Source organism: Clarias gariepinus, chromosome 20 (genome assembly GCF_024256425.1).
Source record: "Clarias gariepinus isolate MV-2021 ecotype Netherlands chromosome 20, CGAR_prim_01v2, whole genome shotgun sequence".
NCBI classification, from domain to species: domain Eukaryota; kingdom Metazoa; phylum Chordata; class Actinopteri; order Siluriformes; family Clariidae; genus Clarias; species Clarias gariepinus.
In genome coordinates this window covers 2,210,400-2,226,265 of record NC_071119.1, presented here as the reverse complement: position 1 = coordinate 2,226,265, position 15,866 = coordinate 2,210,400, and positions in this window count along the sequence as shown.

Below are 15,866 nucleotides of genomic sequence, written 5' to 3'. Positions count from 1 at the left end.
CAATCTTCAAATTCATGTCCATTAAAATTAATTTCTTGCTCATTTTATTTCATGAAGGTGTTCTGTCGACGACGGACCAACACTGGTCGTCTAATATCTATCTAATCAACCATGTGAATGTAGGAATTATGAAAAAAATCTATCTCTGCATAGTGTAATTGTCTCACAAACTGCAGACTTTCACACATAACAACCTCACAATAGAGTTTACACAGGACGGCGGGGAAAAAACTGGGAGGAAAAGAATCGGTGATGAGAGGGCAGAGGAGAACATCGGGAAATGAAAGGAAGGCTGTGGGAACTTGTATGACCACGCTGCGCAGAAAAGCATCTCGGAAGTCACAAGGTGTTAAACATGAAGGCAAATGGGATATGAAAATGGTGATGTGTTGGAAGCAGGAATAATTGGCAAGTATAAGGAACTGAGTGACTGACAAGGGCCAGACTGTGATGTCTAGACGACTGGCTCAGAACGTCTCCAAGGCTTTCTTTCAAAAATGAAAGAAATTTTACTGCTTGTGTAAATATTCAACCCCTATAAATTAATACTTTTGTAGAGAACCAAATACTTATATATATATATATATATATATATATATAATCTCACCTACTTCCTTAAACACATTTTTATATTTGTACATAAATAGGTTTTTTTTAATCACCTGGCTGGCTGTGTGACCTTTTTTGTGTGTGTGAATTTACTGTAATTCTGTCACTAGATGGCGGTGTTGGTACGTGTGACTCAATTATGCTACTAATTATAACTAAAAAAAAAAAAAAAAAGTGACTAACTGTGAATGCTGCTAAGAATAAAGCTATACTGCATTCACTATATTCACATGCATATGAACTTCATTATCATCCCATTATATCTGGAAGAATGGTCAAAAAAGTTCCTTAAACGCCTTGTGGAAAGCCTTTCCAGGAGAGTTGAAGCTGTTACAGCTGCAAAGGGGGCGGGGCCAACATCATGTTAAACATTATGGATTAAGAATTGGATGTTATTGGATAAACGTGTGAAGGCAGGGGAGGCAATACTTTTGGCAATATAGTGTTCTTCAAAATGCAGATTATAAAATGTGCAGCTAAAAACAGCAGTCGAGTGACTGAAAAACTCGTCAGCGTTGGTGCAAAGCAGAAGGCCGAGTGGCCTGAACTGGAGGAACGAGTCCTCAGAATGGTCCTTGAACAGCGAGCTGCTGGCTCAACTGTGCAACTGAACAGATCACGATGTGTCAAAAGCTGCCACCAGACCTCCAAGCCATTTATTGAAAAGCAGATAACTGCACACAGTGTGATAAAGGATCATGTAATTAACATGGATGAAGTCCATATAACTTTTATTTTCATGAACACAGGCTGAATTCAGACCAAAAGCTGAATTTATATCCTGTATTGTGACCATTAACATGAAAGGGTGGATAGATGAAGGAGTGAATATTTGACTAGTACAGCGCTATTCTAAATGTCCTGATGTACAGTGCATACGGAAAGTATTCAGACCTCCATAAATTTTTCACTCTTTGTTATATTGCAGCCATTTGCTAAAAAATTTAATTTATTTTTTCCCCTCATCAATGTACACACAGCACCCCATACTGACAGAAAAACACAGAATTGTTGACATTTTTGCAGATTTATCAAAAAAGAAAAACTGAAATATCACATGGCTCTAAGTATTCAGACCCTTTGCTCAGTATTAAGTAGAAGCACCCTTTTTGATCTAATACAGCCATGAGTCTTTTTGGGAAAGATGCAACAATGTTTTTCACACCTGGATTTGGGGATCCTCTGCCATTCTTCCTTGCAGATCCTCTCCAGTTCTGTCAGATTGGATGGTAAACGTTGGTGGACAGCCATTTTTAGGTCTCTCCAGAGATGCTCAATTGGGTTTAAGTCAGGGCTTTGGCTGGGCCATTCAAGAACAGTCACAGAGTTGTTGTGAAGCCACTCCTTCGTTATTTTAGCTGTGTGTTTAGGGTCATTGTCTTGTTGGAAGGTAAACCTTCGGCCCAGTCTGAGGTCCTGAGCACTATGGAGAAGGTTTTCGTCCAGGATATCCCTGTACTTGGCCACATCCATTCAACCAGTCGTCCTGTCCTCTGAGCTGAAAAACACCCCCACAGCATGATGCTGCCACCACCATGCTTCACTGTTGGGACTTTATTGGACAGGTGATGAGCATTGCTTATTTGCTTAGAATAAAGGTAAAACATTTATATCTTGGTCTCATCAGACCAGTGAATCTTATTTCTCACCATCTTGGAGTCCTTCAGGTGTTTTTCAATGTGTCTTGCACTGAGGAGAGGCTTCTGTTGGGCCACTCTGCCATAAAGCCCCGACTGGTGAAGGGCTGCAGTGATGGTTGACTTTCTACAACTTTTTCTCATCTCCCGACTGCATCTCTGGAGCTCAGCCACAGTGATCTTTGGGTTCTTCTTTACCTCTTTCACCAAGGCTCTTCTCCCCTGATAGCACAGTTTGGCCGGACAGCCAGCTCTAGGAACGTCTTCCATTTAAGGATTATGGAGGCCACTGTGCTCTTAGAAACCTTAAGTGCAGCAGAAAATGTTTTGTAACCTTGGCCAGATCTGTGCCTTGCCACAATTCTGTCTCTGATATATACACGTCTTATATAGACAGGTGTGCGGCTTTCCTAATAAAGTCTAATCAGTATAATCATCACAAGGATAATCAAAAGAAATAGACAGCACCTGAGTTAAATATACCAATGTCACAGCAAAGGGTCTGAAAAAAAAAATTACTTAAATGATTTTAGCAAATGGCTACAATATAACAAAGAGTGAAAAATTTAAGGGGATCTGAATACTTTCCGTACCCACTGCATTCTTTAAAGCACACAAAATCCTTCTTGTGATGGACAGCATGCGATCTGCAAAAATATTGGATATATCACATATTGGATACACATAAAAACATAATATATTCAGTAATTCAGTAAATTACACTTAAAGTAATTATTAAGTCTGATTTGATTGGTACCATTGAACATTTTATTTTTATTTATTCTATGTTTTGCTGGCAAAATACATTTTAGGCAGAGACGTTTGCTCGGTCTTGTTAAATCATTTTAAAGGCTTCAATTCTGCAAATTCACCAAAACCGGTTTTGATAACTTTACACCTACATCAAAGGTGAGAAGAGGGATTACAGTAACTGAGCGCTGTCACGTTGTATATACTGTACAACACGTGTTTATCGGCCTTTTGATAAAAATGCTGCCTTTTGTAAAGTGAAAGTACGAGCCGCACTTATCACTTCACCAATCAAACAGAAGATCAAGGACTACAACTCCATACGTGCTGTAATCCCTAGAGAGATGACTAAATTAATCCAAGTTACGTCACCCGTAGGAGACAAAGTTGGTGGATGGAGAACACATCTTCACTGCAATCAGGATGATGTGTAATAAAACTTTGTAAGATGGATCAACACTGTATGGAAATTCAGTGACGGCTGACACCATCCTGATGCTGATGATGAATCTGATGACCACCTGACAGAGGAGTTGTTTCACATTGACATGGAGGATGAAGAGTTTTTACCAGATTTAATGATGCAGATGAGGAGGTAGCTTTTTTCTTAATACACTATTGCTAGTTGGACTATATGTCTAGCCTGCACGTTCTTTATAATCAACTTTAAACTTAAAGGGGTCATACAGGCCTACATGCACTTTTTTAAGCTGTTTGGACTGAACTGTGTGTTAGGAAAATGCGTACACAACCACTCTACGATGATAAAAAGCCACCCAGTGGTTTTCTTTTCATTTATTACAATAACACGCCCCTTCTGAAATCAGGCCAATCTCAAATGCCTTGCCATGTGACGCCACACCACAAGAGGTTGTTCCTACACAAGTTGATTGACACTCGTGTTTTAGCAAAGACCCGCCCCGAGTGAGAAGAAGCTGTCGGCCATTGTTTTTCGCCGCTGGAGCAAAATGGCGCCTAAGCGAGTGTTGTGTACAGTTGTTGGGTGTAATAGCGAACACAGCAGTTGTCATTCACTACCTAGGGTTAGTGACCTAGGGTACCTACCTAGAGTTAGGTATCTAAGCCACTGAGGATGCAGTGGCTGAATTTAGTTTTTAAAGCTAACGTCTCCGCCGATTTACCTAAATGCGTTTATGTTTGCGATAATCATTTTTCACCAGACTGCTTTATAAACGCGGGTCAATATAAAGCAGGTTTTACTAGGAAGCTGCTCCTAAAAAATGGATCTGTACTACCGCTTCATGTTCCTGCTTCATCTTCACCAGGCTCGGTGAGTGTGATTTATTTTACTATGACTCTTTGCAGATCGCCTTTTCTAATAATCACGATGAATGCGGAGTGTAAGTTAACTTATACTCTCATAGAACATGGTTATGGCTTCTTCTCTGTGTACATCCGTCTCTATATAATCCCTAATCGCCCGTTTATAATAAACAATGCATTAAGGTGACTGTCTAGTTGCAAACTGTGTACGTAGTCGGAAAACTATATTATGCTTACCTTTGTTACGTTAGATGGTTTATAATGATGTCTGTCGAAGATTAAGAAGTCATGTAAACACATCAGTAAACACATAGTGTCCGTATCTCTCTCGGTAATTTTCTCCGCTTTTTGTTGTTGTTGCTCGCGGCAGCGCAACAGCCCGTTAATTCATGCCCATGTGATGAGAAAGACAAATCGAGTCGATGCATGTCCATTCTTTTAATTTCTGCGTTGTCAAGCGATATTACAAACTTCCGCGTAGGTTCCGTACTTAAATCAAACCAAAAACGACTGAAGAAAACAGGCTCAGGCTCTATAATCCTGCCTTGTGGGCAATGCTTTGTGGGTAATGCAGTCCAAAGCATTGCTCGCACTGGACTACACTTCCGTGGCTATACCCCAAGTGTGTTGTGAAGACATGCCCCACAGAACTGGGGGGAGGCGGGCTCAGCAGAGGTCATGAGCATTTAAATTAGCATGTACTGAAACAGGTTGCTGAGAACAGAGCTAGTTTTTACCAGGTAAAATTAGTGTTTTTTTTACACAATAAGTTTGAATTTTTAATTAACGTATAATACAAACTTTTCATTAGGACCCTAAAGATCATATTAACATTTAATGAAAAATATGATGTGTAGGACCTTTAAAGCTAACTGTTTCCAGTATAGTGTTTCTCAGTTAAAAAGTCTCTTAGGAAAAGAAAAAAGAATTGCGACTTATACATCAAAGTGACTTGTGGATGTTTTTTTTTTTGTTCAACAACACTGTTTTTTGCTAATAGTCCAGTGTGACTATATGTGTGTACTAAAACATACAGTATGTACAGGGTGACCAGTGAGAGTTGGACATTTTTAGATCAGTTAGTACACAGGTGATTTTATCACAGCAATGCAGCGACTATTTTGCTGAGAATTCAGGTTGATGTGTCTTGGCCCCAAGGCCTCCTGATCGTGTGATTTCTTCCTGCATGGGGATACCGGAAGAGCGGTGTGTACACTCCTTGTAATTTAAATGAATTGAAGAATGCCATCTGAAAAGAAGTGCTTACTGCATTCAGGAGGATGGTCTTCATCTAAATGGCATCGTTTGTCATAACTCAATAAGTAACTGAATAGCATGGCGATGTTTGTTTTCGTAAAAATAAATCCATTTTGAGTTGACTTGATATTCAAGTAGTACGAATGCGCTTTGTCTGCCGAGTGTCACGTGATCACAACTGAGCCAATGGTTCTTTTTTCTCTTGCGCTGTGGGATTGTGGACATCCTTGATGCGTGTACTGTTAATTAAACCATTGTGACCATGTGTGTGCATGCACGTAAAGTTTAAAAAGGTTAAAAAGTCTGTAGCAGTCTGGGAGATGAGTCTATTTATCGACAGTGCAATGTCATGTGGAACTAATTATCGGAGTTTCCATCATTTCCTATGGGGGAAATTCGCTTTAATATGCAAGTGCTTTGATATTTAAGCATGATTCTGGAACGAATTATGCTCACAATCCAAGGTTTAACTGTATATATATATATATATATATATATATATATATATATATATATATATATATACACTGCCTGGCCCAAAGAGTCACCATTTCAGAAGGCTCTCAAGATTTTCAACATTACTGGAACTGGTTTAAGAACTCATCAGAACCATCAACACTGTGGAAGAAATTTAGTCTAAAAAAATCATGAATGGAGATCACTTAAACACTTGGATGATGTTGTATAATCAACAGTAGAAACCAGAGCTGTGTTTAATGTCTAAACTAAGCTCATTTCCACACACTCACAATGTGATGAGAACTCACAGAATTGGGACTAAACAGCTGTGTGTCCATAAAAAAAACACTTGTTATTAATACTCAGGTCATGTGACCTGATGAGTCCAGACTGAGCGCCTATTCCAGAATGATTGACGTGTCAGGGTAAGAAGAGAAGCGCATGAAGCGATGCTCCCATCATGCATAGTGTCCACTGTACAAGCCTCTGGAGACAGTGTTATGATCTGGGGTTGATCAGGTGTTCAGGTCTAGACTCAGTAACGTTATGGGGCAATAAAATGAAGTCAGCTGACCACCTGAATGTACTGAACCACCAGAGGATCACATCTATAGAGTTTCTGTTCTTCCCTGATAGAGTGGGACATATTCCAGGATTCGGAGTGTGAGAGAGTGATTCTGGGAGCATGAAGATTTCATGAACTGGAAACCACACATTGTGCTGTAATCGAAGCCAAAAGTGACAGCAAAAATACAATGATAAAGGCTTATTACATGTAATTAATAGCTTATTACATAGTAATAGACCAGTTATTACACACAAGTTTGAGCATTTATTTATTTTTTTAATTTTCATGTTTTTTATGTATTCAAATTTAATATTTGATTTAGGAATTACATTTTCAAAGAGGAGATAGAGGGATAAAGAGGTAATAAAACTGCCTTTTTCAAAAATTCTCTTTGTCCTCTCAGCCACATTCTCCTCTTTTAACCACTTATTACATCTTAGTTTGTTACCGGTTATTACACAATTATGATGTAACTGCTCACACTGAAACGTGTTGTTTTTCTTCAACAAGGTCGTATTTGACTCTGGTCCATTCAGACGACTGTAGCTCTGTGGCCAGTGATTACTAAGCCCCGCCCTGACATAAAAAACAAGCTCAGCTTCACAAACACTAAACCATGAACACAAATTGAGGAAACAAAGCAAAAGAAGGTAACGAATGATGATTACTTTCATGTTTTTGGTTTTAGGTTTATATTAATGACTTGGATAATGCATTTATTGATTTTATTTATTTACTTATTGCGTTTACATAAAGTGGAACGGATTTTATGCTATAGTAGTGTGTTAAAATTGCATAATTTATCAGGTATATTAATAAACAAACAAATAAATAAATAATACAAAAAATGATAATAAGAAGAAAAACAATTCTAAATTGAATTTTAGATAATCTAGTTTTTGTAAAACTTTCATACATTCCAGATTGTAGATTTACAGCTCATAAACATATTAGAATATTTTGTAAAATCAATCTAAAACTTATTTATAATACATAAAAACATCTAAAACATTATGTCTATTTATTCACTCAGTACTTGATCAAGGCTTCTTTAGCATGAATTAGTGCATCACTGGACGCGATCAGTCTGTGGCACTGCTAAGCATTACTGAAGACCAGTTTGCTTTAATAGCAGCTCTCAGCTTGTCTGTATTGTTAAGTCGGGTGTTTCTCATCTTTCTCTTGACAATATTCCAGACATTCTCTATAGGGTTTAGGTCAAGTGAGTTGGCTGGCCAATCAAACCCAATAATATCACGTCAGCAAACCAGTTTTGGCTGTGTGGGCAAGTGCTGTTCTGTTGGAAAAGCAAATCAGCATCTTCATAAAGTCTGTCAGCAGAACGAAGAGAAATGCTCTAAAATCTCCTGGGAGACAGCTGCATTGAGTTTGGACCCTGGGACCTTAATTTCCAGATGAAATGCAAAACTTACTTTCATCTAAAAAGATGGCTTTGGACCACTGAGGAGCGGTCTAGTTGTTTCCCTCCTTATCCCAGGTAAAACGCCTCTGATGTTGTCTCTGGTTCAGGAGTGGCTTGGTACTAGGAAAGCAACAGTTGAAGCCCATTTCCTGAAGGCGTTGTGTGTGGTGGCTCTTAATGCACTGACTCCAGCCTCACTTCCCTTCTTGTAAAGCCCTCCAAAGTTCATGAACCAGCTTTGCTTGAACTTCTTAAGTCTACAGTCATTCCTGTTTCTTGTGCACCTTTTCTCAGCTTTCCATAAAAATGCTTCAATGCCAGCACTCCGAGAACTGTCAGCGATGACTTTCTGTCCTGTGGATGATAATCTTCCGGACAACTGTCACGTCAGCAGTTTTCCCCATGCATGTCCTGTACTAGACCAAGAGATTAATGGTATTAATACTGTACGAATGAATGCTAGATTTTATATTTTCATGACTTGCAGGAGGTAATCACTCTTTCACTCTCTCACCCTCTCATCAAGTCGGATTAATTCAATTCAATTCAATTGCAATTGTATTTGTATAGTGCTTTTAACAATTGACATTGTCGCAAAGCAGCTTTACACAATCAAAATAATTATTTAAGTTTATATGAAATGTGATTAAATCAAAATGATAAGACTGTCCCTGATGAGCAAGCCGAGGACGACAGCAACAAGTAAACAGTAGGAAACTCCAGTCCTAATCTATTGAGCTTCTACAGTTATGAGTCCTCAGGGAACAGCTGTCTTCATCAGCTGAGGCCAGGACCGTCTATGTGGAAAAGTGGAACCGTCCCCAGTCACCACACACCTCCTGGCAGACCACACAGGGCATCCATTTGATGAGATCTCCAACCAGTAAGCAAGGCACCAGGACGAGTCAGACAGGTCCAGAGGGCAGAGGGGGTCTGGCTGACTGGCAGCCCAGTAGCTCGACAGAAAGACAGGGAGAGGAAGAGAGAGCAGAACCCTAGGGCAATTTGGGAATACCAGTTAAAATAATCTACATGTCTTTGGACTGTGGGAGGAAACCGGAGTACCCGGCGGAAACCCACCAAACATGTGAAAAGTCACACAAACCAAAGACGGGACTCAAATCCTTCACCCTGGGGATGCAGGGCCACAGTGCTAACTACTATGTCACCATAATCAAAATAAAAGAAAAGCTTGAATATAATGAATTTAAAACATATGAGAGTTTTACTTTTTACACCCACGTACACCCACACACACTAAACCTTGAGTATGCGTATGCAGCCAAACAGGAAACCCACAGTGAGGACTTACAGCTCAGTGTGTGCACACACACATTTCCACTGACCTATGTCAATAAAAAGCCCTGCAGTTTAATGTAGGTGATGCCACTTCCTGTAAGTGTTTATCACTGATATAAGAACAGCTTTATAATGTGGAGTTTCATGCGTCAGTTCTATAGTAATCTGAACTGGGATCAGCTAACAGCTCATTGTTTTACTATGAAGGTCAAATCTTAACACAGGTACAGTATAGACAACAAGCATAAAAACTCTCAGTTAAAACAAACTCCACTGTCATTTACCAACTGGGGATCACACATCAAAGGGCAACGATAAACAAGATGTTTGTGTGTCTCATGTGTGTCTGTACAACTTCACAGTTTAACCGCAACCAATGAGCAGTGGTAGAGCAAAAGAGATACGTTCCACTGAAGTGTTTAAGTTTGAGTCCTAATATGGGTACAGAGAACAAGGACATATACAAATATACTGTCAGTTAAACCGCAACCAATGAGCTGTTAGAGAGAAACGTCCCACTGAGGTGGACCAATCAGATTAAAGAACACACGCGCACATGAAAGAGCTTCAGCAGCACGAGCCGCTCAGCACCAGTGTCTGAGATGGAGACATCAAGAGTCGCTCTCATCGCTCTCGTGTGTAAGTCACATTTCACTTTTACACACTTTATAAACTCTTCACACTTACTGTCAGCTTGTGTAGAAGTTTGTACACCCTCCTCAGTGTAATGTAAAGTGTGATGTGGTGTTACAGGTGTTGTGTTCTCCAGTCAGAAGAGGATCTCTGGAGCAGAAGTGGAGATGAGAATCAGACGAGGAGACGACGTCACTCTCTCCTGTGACTGCGTTTGGGAAAGTGGATTAGAAGTGGTGTGGTTTAGAAACTGTTCTCATGAGAATCAGCTTGCTCCCAGTACTGCTCCTCCATTTATGGTGCACGGTGCTCTTCCGCGTTACTCGTTTATGTTGAATAACTCTAGCAAGTCTAGCTTTCTGCAGATTAAGAAGGTGACAGAACCGGACCAGGGCCTGTACTACTGCGCTCTGCGTGAGAGAAAACTTAAAATCTATAGCAGTGTCATATACTACAGAGATGTCTATCATTATGGAAAGCGATCAACATGGCTCTCTCTGCAAGGTAAGATCATCTTTTGTCTCTTCTCATGGTTTTAGTGTTGTGTCACATGATGAAGATACCTTGCTGACACAGTAATGCCTGTATATTATTAAATTACTTTTATGTATGTGTGTGTGTGTGTGTGTGTGTGTGTGTGTGTGTGTGTGTGTGTGTCAGACATGGATCCTTCATGTTTCACCGTCCTTCCAATCACCCCAACCCCATGTGTATCAGAGAAGAGTGTGAGCTGGACGCTGGTGTTGAGTGTGTGTGCTGTGTGTGTTCTCCTCTCCTCACTCCTCTCCTCCATCTGTGTGTACTGCCTCTGCACACACACCACTAAAGGTACTCACACACTCGCTCTCATCACTAACACTGATTCATCATTAAAGCTGCTTTGTGTAAAATATAAATTTATAATGTTTAGTTTCTTGCTATTAACACAGAGATACAATTTTCCTTTAAATAGAACTTTTTTTTTAAGATGTGTTCGGGTCTCACACTGAAATCCATTTCATCCACAGCAAAAGTCAAACTTGATCAGAGAAGAACTGACAAGAGACGGCATCAAAGAAGAGATGTGGTACACCACACACACACACACACACACACACGCGCGTGCGTGCACACACACACACACACACACACACACACACACACACACACACACACACACACAGACACAATTAGAAATGCGCACAAAGTACATACAGCTTTTATATTTTTATTCTCTGCAGGATGAAGGAGATGAGGTTTGTTACGCATCACTGGACGTCAAGAAGCTGAAGAAGGAAAGTAAGAAGAGAGTTCTGCATTCCGACTTCAGCACATATTCAGAGGTCAGAATTGAGAGAGAGAGAGTAGCTGAGGAAGAGTGATATTTTTATTTGATCAATTTATATGCTTGCTGATTTATCTTGCAAATAAATCATGATTTCATTAATAATTTTATGGGCAGATTATTTGAATGATGAATTTATAGCTTAAAGTGTATTTATGGCAAAAACTATTCTCAAAAGTAAAAAAATATAAAACATGTTTTATTATACCATAAAACACTTAAGTATATTGTGTTATTGGGTTAGTTAAAAAAAATGGCACTGCCTTACAGTATGTTTGCATACTTGAAAAAAAAAGATTGGTGGCATGACTTATGTTAACAGGTTTCACGTAACTGAGTTAAGTTGCCTTCAAGAAAGAATATTTATTTCAGTGAACCTAAGTTAATTACATAAAGTTAATGTGATTTTGTTTAGTTCAATCAACATAACATTCATGATTTTGTATTAATCAATTTAGTTAATTAATTTCAATTATTCTAAAATTAATATTATGTTTGACCAAAGAAAAAAAGTTTCAGTTTCACTGAGTTTATTTAATAACATTGTTACAATGTTTTACAATAAACATTTTTAGTGTTTAATATTTTTCCAACGATAAAATGTTTATCAAAATCAACATTCTGTCTTTACTTTTCAAAATAATAGTTATCTTAACTCATTACAATAAGTTACAAATTTTAGTACTATAAAAGTAATAATACACGTGTAAAGTTAAATAAAAGCATGTAGCCTTTAGATAAAAGGATTTACAAAAAATGAATAGCCTTCTTTAACAGTATAAAGTGCACCTTCTTTAAACTTAAAACAGCAGCTAACACTTGCTATTCAAAGGAAGACTAACATTTGAAAGCAAAGTAACATTTTTACAATGTTTTTCTAACAAGAACGTTTGCCAAAATCTAAATACTGTCTTCACTTAAAAAAAAAGCAATAAATTATCTTTACTTATCACAAGAAGTTACAAATATAATATTTCAAGTAAAAAAGTAAAATAAAAGCATTCTGTCTTTAAATGAAATGATTTACAAAAATATGCTTGGAAAAAAATAGTTTTCTTTAGTAAACTATACCTTCTAAAAATCTAAAAACAAAAGAAATTGCAGCTATTTATATGAAGATTAACATCTAAAAGCAAAATGTATTACAGATTTTTAAAGATATCACCTGGTCAGCACTGGAAAAAAAATGTGTTGCAGCAAACAGTGCAACATTATGGAAAAAACATATCACACATAACACTCTTAGCCCTGTATTAAGTTACAGTGCCTGTGCAAGGAGTTTATTTTTTAAGACCTAGAGTTTGTTTGACAGCTTGTTGGCATCATAAAGTATACCATAAAGTATATCTTAGATCCTGGGGTTAAGCAATGATTTAATGCATAAATTAGACCAAACATCATAGAACATGCATTAGCCACATTGTTCAAGTTTTCAAGTATGCCTTTGATAATGACATCAACATCTTCATATAGGTCTGCAACATCTGCCCCTTCATATGTGATGGCATAGATTCCAAAAGTGGTGTTAAAATTAACAAGATTGGGGCTTCATCATGTTCAACGTCCTAAAAATGCCAAGTCCAAAATAAAACAATTACCAACAGATCAAGGGTAAAAACAGGAACTGTTTTTTAGAGAAAAATACAAAGAGTTTTAAAAAAAAATTAAATAGCTTAAGCTATAAATTCATCATGTACTCCTTCACTAGGTTTAAAGGATCTTCATTTACGTAGCCCACTAAGGCTTTCAGGATGCATTCATGCTTTTTCAAAAATGGTGATGCTCTAATCAAAATGAAATGAGAATTAGTACTTTTTACTGTACAAGTTACATTTATGTATTACACAAATTATCCCACTTCTGTCTTTCACAAAAGTGTGTCCATTAATAAATAGTCTCAAATCAGAAGCACTGCATGGGATATACATATATATATATAAGCGGGGCAGAAAGTCATTATTTTCTCAATCTTGTGTTTTTAAAACTCCCCTTCATAAATTTTACATTTGGGCCAATTGTCCAACTATTTCTGTTGATAAAATGACTGTCAATGATGAGTTCTTGATCAAGAAACTATCAAGCTGACCCATAAATTTGCATAAATCCTGCTAAATTCGCAGATACCTGATACAATAAAAAAAAGAGAGCGAGAGAGACAAATTATGCAATGATGCATTTTTAACAGGACATCCTCATACATTTCCTTTACCAGCCCTCACAGATAACATACACACTAACTATAAATGAACAAACCTGAATTACATCTAAAGTACTTAAAATCTAGAGAAGAATTCTAGAAGAATTTTGAATTATAACGAACTCCAAGTAATTAATCAGCTGACATGGCGTTAAAGACATACCCCTTTGTAAGGGAGAATAAAAATGTGAGTTACCAAATGATAATAGGTCAATATGAACTGCAACTACAAACTACTAAACTTAAAAGTTAGATGAACAAACAAACAAGCTTTCATTAAATAGTTACTGTCAGTCAAATATGCTTATTGCCATGTGCTTTTGGGGTATCAGGCTTGAATAATAAAATTAGATATCAAATAACTATGTCCCAACACCACCTTAAAGATCAATTATTTCCTTATTCCTTACTAGCAATTAAATGTCATATGCAACTTTAATTATGTGTGATGTAATATATAACAAACTTCAACAAATATAAAATATCACATAAATGTAAAAAACAAAAATGTATCTAACCATAGTGTGAAAGTAGACATGAGGAATATGCCAACCTCATGACAATAATATAGTTATGTAAAATAGACACAACACACTATTACAAGTGAGTAATGATTCAAATGTTGTCTCAGCCTCAATATAAATACATAAAAGGTTAAAATCTCACCTGTCTGTCCACATAGGAGAAAAACGTGTTCTCATTTCTCCGTCTTTGATTTTCAAAAAATAGCGCAGATTTTAATGAGCTGTGGAGCGACTGTTGTGGTTTCTTCCTTCCTGTGGTGTTTTCCAACTGCGCATGTGCAGATTTTATGTCAAAATGGGGTACTGCAAAAGCACCGCAACACAACACTGAGCTTTTCTAATTCTGTCAACAAAACTCTTTTAATTTTAATGCACAAATGAATTTTAATTAATTAATTTTTTAATTAACATAATTATTTTCTTTGGACCAACAAATGCCACATTTAATTTTTTTTGAGTGCATGCGTAGACTGTGTAATTGTGAGATGTTGGGTCTATGGGTTAATGTTCTAAGTTTGCTATATGATAATGCCAACAGCCACAGTCCTAGACATATTTTTATGTTTATATTGATTCATATCATGTGAGTAAATATAAATCTGCCTTAAAGTACATCCTGCTCCACAAGCCCTGAGAGAAAACCAGACGTCTACAATCTAGATGTAACAAGCAACCCTGTGGGAGAGTGAAGTTGTATACCAGCATTTAACTCTGCTTTTTTCATCTGCTTTTCTCAGTAAGAAGGCTACACAAAAATTCCATTTCCGATTGTTAGCCACAGGGAATTCCTGCTGAAGTTCAGGGTTTGCTGGGGTCTAACTAACCCCTGCAGACCCTAAGCTCACCATGCCCCCTAGAGACAGGGGTAGCTCAGTGGTTAAGGCATTGGACTATGGTTCGAAAGATCCCAGGTTCAAACCCCACAACCACCAAGTTGCCTCTGTTGGGCCCTTAAACAAGGCCCTTAACCCTCAACTGCTCATCAGATAATGAGATAAAAATGTAAGTCGCTCTGGATAAGAGTGTCTGCCAAATGCCTACAGCACTCCAAACATCTACAGCCCCTCCAGGTCATCATAGTTAAAATAGACCTTTATTTTTTTACATACACATTATTGCACAGTGATGATGTTTCTTTGTATATCCCAGCTTGGGGGTTGACGTCAAGGCACAGGATTAGCCATAATATGGTGCCCCTAATATGGGCTGTGTCTGATCAGCCACAATGTTGGTGGCTTTGCGGATGCAGCGTGTGGTGTAGATGTCTTTAATGGAGGGAAGAGAGACCCTAATGATCTTCTCTGCTGTTCTCACTATCTGCTGTAGGGTCTTGCAGTCTGAGATGGCATAATTCCCAAACCAGACAGTGATGAAGCTGCTCAGAATGCTCTCGATAGTCCCCTCTATAAAAGGTGGTGAGCATCGGTGGTGGAAGCTGGGCCTTCCTCAGTCTTCTAAGGAAGAAAAGACGCTGTTGGGCTTTCTTGTGAAGAGAGCTGGTGTTAAGGGGCCAGGTTAGGTTCTTATCCAGGTGGACATCCAAAAATTTGGTGCTGTCGATGATCTCCACAGAGGAGCCATTCATGCTCAGTGGAGAGTGGGCCATCTCCTTCCGTCTTAATGATGTTTAGAGACAGGTTGTTGTCTTTACACCAGTCTGTTAGCCTCTCCACCTCCTCTCTGTATGCTGACTCATTGTTGTTGTTAATGATGCCCTCCATGGTCATGTCATCAGCAAACTTGATGATGTGGTTCGAACTGTGTGTCGCTACACAGTCATGAGTCAGAAGTGTGAACAGCACAACCCAGTACAAGCACAACGGCTAGCTACAAGAAAGGACAGAGCTGGTTGTACCACATTGCTGCTCAAAAAGTGTTGAAGATTTCAGTGAAAACAATTGC